Source organism: Botryllus schlosseri, chromosome 3, assembly GCF_051294905.1.
Source record: "Botryllus schlosseri isolate E-star chromosome 3, Bs_hap1, whole genome shotgun sequence".
NCBI lineage: Eukaryota > Metazoa > Chordata > Ascidiacea > Stolidobranchia > Styelidae > Botryllus > Botryllus schlosseri.
The window spans coordinates 9875147-9888154 of NC_137238.1; the positions used below are offsets into that span (position 1 = coordinate 9875147).

General features: G+C 40.4%; 1 long non-coding RNA gene across 1 annotated transcript in view; it reads right to left on the bottom strand.

Annotated features, from left to right (window-relative positions):
* Positions 1–13008, bottom strand: part of LOC145434884 (uncharacterized) — a 553571-nt gene that overhangs the window by 12061 nt on the left and 528502 nt on the right. The window lies entirely within an intron of this gene.

Sequence of the window (13008 nt, forward strand, 5' to 3'; positions counted from 1 at the left end):
TTTCCAGATTAAGACACGCCATGGCCTGCCAGATTACGATATGATAAGTAAATGGTAATACAGATTCTTTAGGAACGAAGCTTTCGTATAGTAGGTCTACCAAGCAGCGAAGACAGTCATGTGATTCAATTATAACCTTAAATTAACTCTCGCATCACTTGATTACACCCCGCTGACACAATCAACGTCGTCCATTCGTTCTTCATTACATGGTAGGCTTCGGTTGGTTACCGGCTCGTTTGTTGAAGTTTTTTGTACGAAGATGTCACGCTCCGAACCGGCTGAGTGTCATAACCAGTGAAAAGGAGAATTCAAGATATACTTGACCGCGATAAGGATGGGTATTTAGCGTTGTGGTAATTAATCGCGGCTTGCTACAGGGCAAACGCTCAGAAGAAAGTATGTGTGTCCGACTTGCAGGTAATTGAGAAACCATGATGTCGAGTCGGATTTGCTCAAGTTTGTTGAGTGAAAATGCGGCATTTTTTATAGTTGATTGGCTGAATGGTGCATGAATCGTTCCATAGCAGGGACTGGCAACATACGGTCCGCGGGCTTACATGATAATGTGGCCAGCAAACATTTTCGACCATCAACATTAACAAGTCAAGCGGCGTTCAAATCCAAATGACATTCACGTGCATTGTTTACTAAGTTTCTACGTCCGTCATGCAGCCTGACTAAAAAGAACAATTTGATGGAGGCCTCATTGACTACATTACGGTAATAAATTCATTAAATTCTGTTTTCGCTCTCCATGCTTCAACAATGAAGTTTACAGAGAATATACGATAAATCAGTTCTATAGGTGGATAAATACCCGTTTGACGAACCCGGCCCTCCAAGTAGCCTACTTCATTTGCCAACATCCGGCCCACCGACCCTGTTCTATAGTGTAAGATGATACAAATTATGACGCTATCGAAAATGTTTTGTACCTCCAAAATGAATGTACATTGTACATACTCGGAAGTTACTCGTGCCTATTGACCAGAAAGTGCTGTGGCCTGCACGTGATATTCGGACTTGGACTACATCTCGCGTTCGAGTTGATTAGCTTAAACGACACTACAGCATAATACCACGGAAAACTAGGTCCGTGCTATAGGAAAGCGACGCTGCGAGCGCGATCCTTGTTTTCGTATTTTGACGCCGTTACGTCGAGTTTTCCTATGAAACTCGATAGAAGTACGTTTTACCATGGCTTACAGCAGTGGTCGGCAACCTTTTGCTAGTCGCGGGCCAAATTTCGGGTGTACAACTTTTTGGCGGGCCGGAATTTTTCTTAGTACTATATTTTACGCCCACTTCGGTATATCATCCTACATTGCTGCAATCTCAATCATACAAATCAGAAGGCACATGTATTTACACTTCAACAACACAGAATAAATGTGACAATTGACGCAGCTTGCTTTGTAAAAGGTTTTCAACTTCTGATAACAAGTCAGATGAAACAAGAATCAGACCCTATTCAAAATGGACGTCCGAAATACGTGATCTTAGCTTGCTCTTCGTGAATTTCATTGTTCAAAACTATTGTTCACATGCGTACGTGCTTCCAAAAATCGATGCAATTTCTTTTGTATTGTTGGTCAAGCTGAGATAAAGACCAATTTCAAGAACGTACTCTTTGTCAAAGTCATGCAGCGATATGCTCTTTGTATGAAATTTGTCATTCAATTCAACTGCATCGCATTTCAGAAAGGCCCATTTGAAATTTTCAGGCAATGGTATTGACGTCCACATTAAATGGAGTACTGAATAGTGAGAATTCATTTTGTAGAGAAGAAATGTCGCAAATGCGGGTGAATATTCAGTTGTTAAATTTCGTATCACAGTTACAAATGTAGTGTTGGTACTAGGTTTTCTCTCCTCCAGTATAGGAAAGTGAGCATAATTTTTTAGTACTGTTGACATTTCCAGAGTCACAGATTTGTTTTGAATGCGCCTCAACATCTCATGTATTTAGTTGTTTTCCCCCTGAAGTTGCAAATTCAATTTGTTCAGATGTGACGGTAAATGTACCAGTAAAGCAAGATAAGATACCCATTTTCAATTACACGATTATGAGTCGGCGATATTTGTGTTTTCGAGGAAAGTTGCTATTTCATTTCTCAGTTCATACACTCGTGTAAGCATAGCTGCTCGACTTAATGCGCGAACATGACAGATATAGGCCTACATGACATCACCATATTGATTCTCTGCTTCTAGTAATATCTGGCGTAACTGATTCAGTTAATGAGGTAAAAATCATATTAACAGTATTCACCATTGTGGCCAAAACACTTTCAGGTTTGTTGTCTTGGCACACATGGCCTTCTGGAAAATTAAACTATAAATAGGCTAACTAACATACGGAGGCTAATTATCTATAATTGAACAGTTTGAGATTCCGTCATTGCGTCTGAGATGTTCCAGGCGTTTTTGAAGCAAAAGAAGGACACCTTTATTGTCACACTCCTTCGGTAAAGCCTTTAAAAAAGTATGGAACACCTTCGGTTGCGAGATACACCCGATTGATAAGCACTGATCCAGTCTAGTCTATCTCCATCTCCTACTTCAACCACCTTCGTTTTATGGCGTAACAATAGACTAATACGATGTAAGCTACTATTATATCGTAGCAATGCCGCATTTTTTTCATGCAGTGCTGCACTGCAGATTGAAACTCATTATGAAACGGCGGGCCGTATTCTTGTGATAACTAATTATTATGTCGCGGGCCGGACGATTTCGCTTGGCGGGCCGGATCCGGCCCGCGGGCCGTAGGTTGCCGACCCTTGAGCTTAAACGACACTACAGCGTAATACCACGGAAAACTAGGTCCGTGCTATAGGAAAGCAACGCTGCGAGCGCGATCCTTGTTTTCGTATTTTGACGCCGTTACGAAGAGTTTTCCTATGAAACTCGATGAAAGTACGTTTTACCTTGGCTTGTAGGGTGGACTCCGCTTAAATCGGACGGTTTATTCCACTTACTTCTGGCCAATCATCCGGCAAATCAATTGTTCACGTAGTGGTCGCGCTTACAGGCACACATCGCGTTTAAAATACGATAATGTCGCATAATAAGTTAATTGCAGCAGCGCTATACTGCAGTAGTCGGCACAGATCGCATAAACCAACATTAGTTAGCCTACTGGTTAGTTATCTTGCAGGTTAGTTCTTGCACAGTATTTGCACAGTCGTTATGACAATGTAACTCGTAAACGTAATGGAAACTTATCTAAGAAGTACTATTTACCTTAGAAAACACGTAGTCTAAAAAGTAGCTTTGCTTAAAAAACTGTCATGTGGAAGTGGAATTGGTTAAGAACACGAGCAATTAGGTATTCTGCAAAAAAGTAAAAGTACTTCAATATTGACTACAGCAGTATGTATGTGATAGGGATGATTATATATTGATATGAACTAGCATTGTGTCCACGCGTTATGAGGCAACTTTTCAATGTAGCGAACAAAGCAGCACTACTTCTGTTGACTTCCTGTGCGGGTGATTCCTTCAATTTTTGCGCAACCAATGACGTCAGAATTGATCTTACCGCCATTTGCGGTTGCAGGAATTCATCAACGAAGCCGACCACGATGGCGATGGTAAACTGAGCTTGCAAGAATATATGGCTGCGAAACGGAACCCGGATATGCCCAGACGAATCAAGAACATAGCTCAACTAGTGGTGGATATACACTAGAAGCAGAAACACAGACGTCTAGCGCCAAAACCAGGATATATATATTGCTGAAGTAACCCCGTGGACGAACTAGGCCGGCTACTTAAAATATCGAACTCTGGAAAAAAAATATGAATTTGGACGATGATTGAGACGGACGAACGAGGAAAATAGTATCAGCATCTCGATAACATATTGAACGTGTCATAATAGCATTCTTGTATGGTGTGTTGCCGTCGAAGTGACTTTTACAATGTATGGTGAATGATTTGTCAGGGGATACATCAGTAGGACGCGTGTTTTAGTTCGAAATCCCAGGACCGTGCCTCTAGTAAGACAGACGGCAAGTCGCAAAGATTGCAATTGTATATTGCCGTGTTGGGATGACTCGAGTGATGACTTGACTCGAGTCACCTTTTTCGTCTGACTTGAACTTGATTTGACTTGACTCGGCGTATCAGAGATGAGGATTGACTCGAGACTCGCAGCAAAATCTATAGGTCAATTTCAAGTAATCAGTGTCGACAAAACTCGCTGTGTCCAGCATATGGTCGGATTGTTCGCGAAACGCTGGTGTAACCTGAGAGAGCTACCAAGTATTCAATGATCGAGCGTTTTACTGACCATGTTCTATCACAAATGAATTGACCGCAGAAGAAGTGGTCGGAGCTTACAGCTTAGGTTGTCGTAAACTAGTATTAAAGTATTCTAATAACCAAATATCTATCTCTGTTCCATAGAGTGCTCATGGTGCTCTCTTCTCACCTTAACCAAACCCCTTATTTGATTTGAATAGAATTCGAATATAGTTTATAAAAGGTAAAAATACTCGTCAACCATGGGCGTACGCTTGAATTCTATCTCGTGGAGGTGGCTAGTACAGGGATATCTAGACTATAGAGATAAACTAGATCAGGGGTCACCAACTCGTTACCCACGAGCCCCAGTTAGCCCGCGAGGACCAAATGAGTTGCCCGCGAGCCTGTTCTAAGTATATATCGAATAGCAGCATTTACCAGTGAGCTATAAAATATAAAGATTGATTGATTTATCTATTCTTGTTCAAATCACGCTAACATACAGCTTACAAATGACAATACATATATATAAACCCTTAAAATGATTAAAATTAGCAACATACCAACTTGTAATCGAATCACAAGATATCGAAGACTGAGGATAAGGAGCACTGCCTATACAGGCGACATGGCTGAATGCCATCCACGGTATTCTTGAAAGGCGGGGGGTTCCGTTATGGTAGCTCGATATCTCACGTCCAGGACAATGCCACAGTAGTAAACAACATTATTATACGGTAGCAGATAGCCGTTACCCTAGCAGATTTTCAATATCTGTATCCCACTGTACCGCATCTGGATTCCCCGCACCGAAAGTTACCTGGTACCGCGACGGCGTTTACGTACCGCATCAGAAGCGCGGTTTGGGTCGCTCTACTCTGGTGCTAAATAATATGTCTTTGGAAGAGAATGGTACGTACGTTTGCAAGGCTACAAACAGAGTCGGCCGGGAAATTCGACGCATGGAAGGATATTCATTCGTCGAAAGTAAAATATACAATTTTTTATCAGTGACGTGCGACAGGGTAGGAGAGATCAAATAGCCTTACCGCATCCGTGAATGGTCATCCCTGACGTGCCATTTCGAACCTTTAAGTCTGTATTGTAAATGACGTGATCACGCTGATGAGAATGAATAATTTAATCTCAAGTGCATAGTTAGCAAGATAGCGTAGTGGTGTAATCAACAGCTGTAACAACAATTGATTGCGGGTTCAAGTCCGACCGAGGTCGACTCCAGAATTCCCATCGAAGTGTTGGAGGTTTATCTAGGCTCTTCATCACCATATCATCCGCGTAAGCGTATTATAAAAGCTTAGAATTGGACAGTGCTACAAGTCGGCAACTACTGAATAAAATGGAAGAAAACTGGCCTGGTGTAAATGATCATAGTAGTCGACAAACATCATGAATATCACAATTAAACAAACAATCTCAAGTGCATGCTCCACTGTTGCAGCACTATTGGGTTCTGTCGACTCTACATTACTTTCCTGTGTTGAAGGTACATCTACACTAGTTATAGTATATATACTATCCATCCCCACTCAATACACAAAGTGGGCCGCGGTATTACCAAGTAGCTCGGGGACACTGAATAGAAACGCTAATCTGGTGGTATAAAATGACCGTCCATAGATGTCGGAAACCATGAATGCTAAACAATGACAAATCAACAAAAAGGATACGCCTATAGTGGAAAACATACTCCTTGTATGAGTTGTACTTACCACAAAAATATCAACACTCACATTATACTTTTATCGATTTATTGAAATCAGCTACTTTGCATGAACATTGAACAAGCATCTTAAATGTGTGACATAAAGATGAAACCAATCCGTGTGCATTTAGACAGGTTTTAATCTGAAAGGTGCCCAAACCAAACTTGATGGTTGATTTCAGACTGATATTTAAGCAAGATTGGTCGCTGAAAACGATAGTGCGAATTTTATATCGTTGATTAGTCGAGTTGTTATTCGGTCGAAATCAAATCGGACGTGTTTATAAAATGGTTCCCTGCCCCGGAAAGTCTGATTTGTATCTCCTGGTGATAGGAGGTACCATTTTCGAGTTCAATTGATACGAAAAATCGATATGATAAAATCTATGAATATAGGTAGGTTTTTGAAAATGTCCTCGGAGGACCCCCGAACGTCCTTTCTTTTGAGAATTTGTCCTTGTTTGTGAAAATTTTAGTGTAATGTATTTTGAAATTCGACTGAGATATAGGGAATTGGTACTCAAGTAACGTTCCGGCTGGTATATCAGGAGTGGAGCCACAAAGTTTACCCTTTTTTTAGTCAACCAATGGAGAATTCAACAAAAGTGTATATTTCTGGAGTCTAGTCAGAAAAAGTGACATTTTTTAAAGTCAACCAACTACCAATTTGGAATACATTTACCATTTTTTCCGGATTTTGCTTCGATATTTCAAGTCTGAGAATTTTGAAAAAGTGTCTTTTTTCAGATTCCTAAAATATGGTGACCCTAATATAGGTCATCCGTCAAGCAGAAGAATCATCTTTCTCCATTGCAAAATGCAACACACTGCTAGTAATTGAGCTATGTTTCAGATTCCAGCATGGCGAAAGTGGACTTGCGAGAAGGCTTCTCCTGTCTGGAGTCGCAACAACCATTTCGTCCTCTTACCTTTCTATAGGTGTTGTATACAAAACAATGTTGTTCCTAATTACATAGATACTAAAATTATATTGTGTGATCTGTAATGCATTTCAAATAAATACAAAGGTAGTGTTCACGAGTAACAATTAGGTTCCGTTGGCCATTGTCGGATTCGTTTCCCAGCGTTCCCGCGTTCTATTTATCATGCAACGAGAAAAAAACTACTTAAGGAGGAATTAGATCAGGGGTGGCCAACCGCAAGAAAGTTTCGAGTGACCCACGAGGTAAATTTCGAAATAAGATATATATTGTAAAATGTAAATTGTCCCGGTAATTTATTCTGAACTTGCAAAACCAACGAAAAATTTGATCAAGATGAGCGCAAAATTTAGGGTGTTCATGACTAAAATTGGCATTGGCGTCCACCAGAGTCAGCCACATATTTTCACATCATTGTATGTTACCATAAAGTAGAGTTTATCGCGACAGATTTATTTAACTTGAATTTTTTCTTCGCGCATTGCGCGCTTTGATGACAGCCGAGTTCTTGCTTTTAGCATTAGTACCACATCCTAAATACGCCGAATTTTAGAAAATTCAAGTCTAATTATGTTCACGATTATGAGAAAACGTGTCGTCTAACATGCGACTTTACCGGTGCGCTTGCTGAAAGATCGTCTTCGCTGAAATCTTGGCACAAAATGATAGACCCGTGTTGGCCGACAGACAAACAGTCCTGTACTTACAAACTGAGACCATCAGTTTACAGAGGCGAGCCGAGATATATGCAAGAAGCTATATTGTTGACCGAATTCATTTATTACCTTTGAAAATTGTTCGCGCTTCGATCCAAGGTCGGACTACTAGAAAATCTGGTCATCAACATTCAAGTGGTCCGCGAAATGGTTCGTAAATTTCATGTGACTCTTTGGCCGAAAAGGATGGTCACTCCTGGATTAGGTAGATTAGGGGAGCTGCATCGCTGTCAAGGGAAAATCGGTAAGAAAGATTTCGACATGGACATGTTTAAATGACATACCATTCTACTGCCATCGAGTCATATTTTTATCCTAAACCATCGTTACATAGCTTTAGTATGATATTTCCGTAAGTTCAAGCAAGGCATAGAAAGAGAAATGATAATTGAACAATCAGCGAACACAACGCTATATTGATATTTTAAGACTACCTCCACTTCTACTTACTTTTTACTAGGGTTGAATTTAAGACATATGATGTCTTAAAACACATTGCTTAAAACATGTGCTTTGAAACAATGCCTTCAAAACGAATATTTCTTTCAAAGATTTTATTACAATACAATAATTGTGTAAATACTTTCCAAAAACATTTGTGTGAGCAGCCGGACGAATTTCACCAGATATAGTCGACGAATACGACGTGGCATGGGTAGAAACCTCGCAATCGTCGACGGTCCGACATTTACAGCACGTAGATATTTCTCATTGGTACGGAATGGATGTTCTGATGATGATGACAGCCGACCGTAAAAATGCTGCATGACGATGTAGTCCTGCTCGAGTATATTTTTGGTCCGTGTATGACATGGGTAGGAAACTCAATTCGTCAAAGGAGCCATACTTACAATACATCTTCTACTTTCAATGTCAATACACTGTGATGTCACAATGAAATATTCGTGACGTCATAGCTAGAAACACAATAAAAAACGTGTTTCAAACGAGGGCCATATTTTAAACATGGTTGTTTTAAATTGATTTTTGTCGTAACTGAAACCCTACTTTTTACACTTTGAGTTATGTACACCAGAAAGTAGTTTCGGGAATATGAATACATCGTTTTCATGATGGATTTTATTATAGCCATCAGTTGAAAGAGTCCCTGTGTCACAAAAAAGAATAAAATATTTCGACAATTGCACCTATTTGGAGCGCAATTATCCATTCTGCGTTACTGGCGAAAGTGACCATTCCGATCAGCAGCTAATAGTATGCGAGCCCTCGACTGAATTAACTTTTTCGAACTACTAACATGATCCCTTTGCACATCTTCATGTTCTACTTTTCGTTTAAGTAGTGTAGACATGTTTCGTGAATGGATACTTTGACTGGTACTCGAGTACGTAATGCAGTATCGAGGCCTTACCCATACTTGAGTAGCAGCGATGACTTAGGGCCATCTGGTCATTTTCCAGTATGAAAGTAAATATGCTATGAATTTGGTCGCCTATGTAAGTCCGCGGACACTTCAATATTTAATATCGCATTAAAGTGCGACCCATTTTTAATGTAACGTATTAGGATATGATGAAAACGAACTGATCAGTCAAATATAGTCTCTATTGCGATTCTGAACTATGATAAAAAAAACGAAGCCGATACATCTCCCACCGTATCAGACAGAATAAGAAAACGGCGACGATTAAAAATGAATAAAATTCGACCGATCCAGTCTGGCTCCGATCCATGCCCCGATCTAGCCTACGTGCGTCGTATGCGTAATCCAGATTCAAAGTAAAGCCGATAGGGCAAATTGTATCGCAATAAATAAAGGTACAAGTAACCGATTAATAACACATTGAGTACAAGTTGTTGCATTTCTTATTTTGTGACGAGAGGGTAGGAGATTTCTGTAATTCTCTTCAAATGGTTAACGGTATTCAAGGTCAAGAATCGCTGCCCTACAGATTGCACAAGCGCATCCTATCGCGAACCTTCACCTATAGCTTGTTTCATTGTGTCGGCGCATACCAAGATGCATCATTATCCGCGTTCGCCACGTGTCACCTCATAAGCGACGTAATATTGTCAAAACCAGATTCTCAGTTGCGTCGTGGCACTAGACGTGAAGAATTCGACACCACGTGCACTCCACCGGAAGGTTTGGCGCAAGACCACCCTCAGTCATAATACGTTTAGACTGTTCAAGACCTTCAATCTCGATGATATAATGTTCTGATGCCAGAATGTTGGACACTGAATAGTCGCCTCGAATAGAGAACGAGAGTAATGATTAATACAGAATCTTTAACTAGGAATATAGCTTCTATTGTAGTTCAAGGCAAGCCTATCAATAAGGCTGTGCGAAAGCGAGTGGTCGATTCTGAATCGAGTATTATTCTTCGAGTCGAATCTCGTACCACTTGGTATGACGTCATAAGAATAAGCATGATGCGGAAAGTGTAAATATATACATATTTAGGTGACCACAATGGATGTAATGAATGTATCAAATTAGGGTAATTCGGCAATTTTAGACCGTAGGGGAGATGTGGTGCCGATGGATCAAAAATTACAAAATAATCTCTGGCACTCATATCTTCAGCCGAGAATAGCGGATCTTTTGCTGTCTTAACACTTTGATACGAGCTCTAACTATCGCGGACATTTACATGAATATCCTCCTTTTCAAAAAATATTTTTAAACGTTTAAAATTTGTTGCTCGAACGTGTCATCGGTCCCCACCTGGTGGGTCCAATGGCATACAACCCTGGGACCTATGAGACATACGCTCAAAATCTCAAATTTTTCGACTTGTTTTATTGTGTACTATAATCTAAGCTACAGCATGCCAATGAAGAATGTTTCGTCGCCACCTACAAGAAAGAAATAGATTATATCAACTCAAATGGAAAATCGACATTTCGAATTTCAAAAACCTCGTAATAGCGATAAAACACCACAGGTAACTCTGATTTACAGCCTCTATATAAGTAAGCGTGTTTTTGTTGTTAAATGATTAGTTGGTCCAACTATTTTGCCTAGGTCCTCCACCCTATAAATATTGTAACTGAATTGAAATAGTCCACTCGTGAATGGTATTGATTCAAAAAATATGTGCTATTATATACCCTGATACTAGCCCTATAATTCACATAAAAAATTATTGCGTTTTATTTTAGTCTGGAAAGTGATATAGAAAAATGTATATCTCGATACAAATTTACTTTGCACCCACTAAAACGTAAATCATTTGTCATAGACCCCATAACTCACGCAGGTCGAAGTTTTTTGCATGTGAGGAAAGATGCTTCCAGCATGCCATTGTAGACAAAGTCGGGTACTGTAATCATTGGATTATCACAGCGAATTTTTCAAGTATTTTCGGTCCCAGTGTTCCATCGGTACCACATCTCCCCTACCTCTATTGCTCTTTGTGACATTTACTATGGATTAATCTCGACTGCACAGATTTCACATTTATACAAACGTGCGAACCGCTTGAAGTGAACGTGAACCCATGACGTCATACTGCTAATTTCAACCCCACACTTCCGTAAAATAATATATTATTGTACATGATAACTAGCGACGACTCATGCCATATTATGTCTGCTGAAGTCAATGCTGACTTTTTAAACGTCACCAAATCTATCAACTGGAAGAATCAAATGCTAAAATAATTCCACAAAATCAATATCGTCCGTCGCTTAGCCAGCAATTTCGACGAGGACTCAGCTAGACCGGACAGGTGTATTCTTAAAAGTGAAACAAAGGTTTCTATTGCAGTGTCCCTGATACCGCGTGTCAAAACCCAACAGGAACTTCGTCGTGTTCGTGGGCTCGGGACATCGCCTTTCCGTGATAGCACGTACCGGTAACACTATTCCGCATTGCTTTATACGCATATATTAACATAACGACATGGCATCGCAAAACATTCATTGGCATAAAACCCCAACAACTACGTTACACACAAAAATCACTGCACAAACCCCAGTAGCCTTGTCAACCCTAGACACTTCCCTGGTACTACTCCACTTGAACTATACTACTTCAACTTCAAACCCCGACATAATTGCTCGCTTTCCAGCACCACCAGCCACACTTCCAGCCAGACCAAGAACTCTTTTCCTTCTACCAGACGCCCACATGCAACATGGGCCTACATACCGAACATTCTAGCAAACAGCTCAATTACAACAAAATGTGATTACCAGGGCGTTACACTATATATACGTGCGCCAGATATTATTCCAAAGTCAAGTTATACAGCAGCCGACACCCCAATCGGACGCATTTGGTGTTTATGAGACATTAGTGTTGTCAAATCAAGATCGATGCCGCACGCTTGATAGATTAAACATCGATGCATTCTTTATATCAATTTGGTTGATGCATATTTGTAAGTAATTGATCAGTTACCTAAGCACAATTCGTCGACTTTCTACGTTTAGTGTGTTTCGTTCTTGCTATTGTGTGATTGTAGACAACGCTCACAGCAGAGGGTCAAATTGGCAAGGTGCTGAAATATTTTCATGATGCCAGCGTCATGCGGGGAGTGGTCTGAAGTTGAAATATAAAGAAATTCATCTAAATACGTTTTAATGGCGTGAGAAATTGTAATACATGAAAAAGGTACACAGTGCAGAACCTACCAAGTTTGGTGCGTGAACGCGAACCTTTAAATTTCAGAAGTGCAAACCGTCCACGCCGTTCACGTTCACACCACTAGCACAGGGTTTACACCTGAGTATATAGCTATGACAGCAGCGTGTAGATTGCGAAGACTAGGGTTACCATATTTCTCTGAAGTAAATTCCGGACACTCTTTAGCGCCCACTAGCGGATTTTAAAATGAGGTGTAACCCATTGACCGTCAATATGACGTCACACTAGCAAAGCATTGCCCATCGACTGTGTACACTATGCAGGAATGGAGTGGAACATATAGGTCATGAATTGGGCCATCTGTAATGTGAGCTCAGCAGATTGTTACTTGCTTGGGTCTGCAATAGATTACTCCACGGGCCGGATGAAATCATCTGGCGGGCCCTGTCTGGCCTGTCATGTGGTGTAGTTATCTATTTATGTGTTTTAATCAGGTCCGAAATATCATTTTTTCTGCCCCCTTCCGCCCAAAAAGGTAGTCGATATAAGTTGTTGGGCACTTACTATATGCATTTGGCTGTTAAATTTTATGTATGATTTCTGTCAATAATATTTATTCTTCCATATATTAGGCTACTATTAAATACACCAGCATATGCACATCCGGTGATTTCCAACCTTTTATGGTCGCTACCTCATTTCCGACTTCAAAATGTTAGGTGGCAAAGCTAAAAACTTGATAAGCTGATAACTAAAATAATTCAGCTTGCCGAAACTTACTCACGGCCTAGCAAGCTGATTACGTCCAACATCATC